This window comes from Penaeus monodon, chromosome 32 (assembly GCF_015228065.2).
Source record: "Penaeus monodon isolate SGIC_2016 chromosome 32, NSTDA_Pmon_1, whole genome shotgun sequence".
In the NCBI taxonomy this organism is placed as follows: domain Eukaryota; kingdom Metazoa; phylum Arthropoda; class Malacostraca; order Decapoda; family Penaeidae; genus Penaeus; species Penaeus monodon.
In genome coordinates this window covers 35,526,597-35,526,846 of record NC_051417.1, presented here as the reverse complement: position 1 = coordinate 35,526,846, position 250 = coordinate 35,526,597, and the positions used below count along the sequence as shown (strand labels likewise).

General features: G+C 41.6%; 1 protein-coding gene across 1 annotated transcript in view; it reads left to right on the top strand.

Annotated features, from left to right (window-relative positions):
- The window catches only part of LOC119593848 (zinc finger protein 513-like), a gene marked incomplete in the record, with an annotated part of 3,947 nt that overhangs the window by 917 nt on the left and 2,780 nt on the right, over positions 1–250 (top strand).

The following is a 250-nucleotide window of genomic DNA, read 5'->3' as shown; positions in this document are numbered from 1 at the left end:
TGGTTGGGTGAGGGGCGATTGGCGATTAACTTCTAACATTAGATCTGTTATTAACGATTTTCTGCATTTTGAGCAAGCAAGTGTTTTGCCCTGTTTGTTATTTTATAAGGAAGGGGGGGGTTATGGAAGGAAGAACCAATTTCTAGAGAGGTTGTTACAAGCGCCTGAAAACACCACAGCTTTTTGGCAATGGTAGAAAGCTTCACTGTGCACCGAGTAAGGACTATAAAATTTTAAGCGTCGCAGTAAC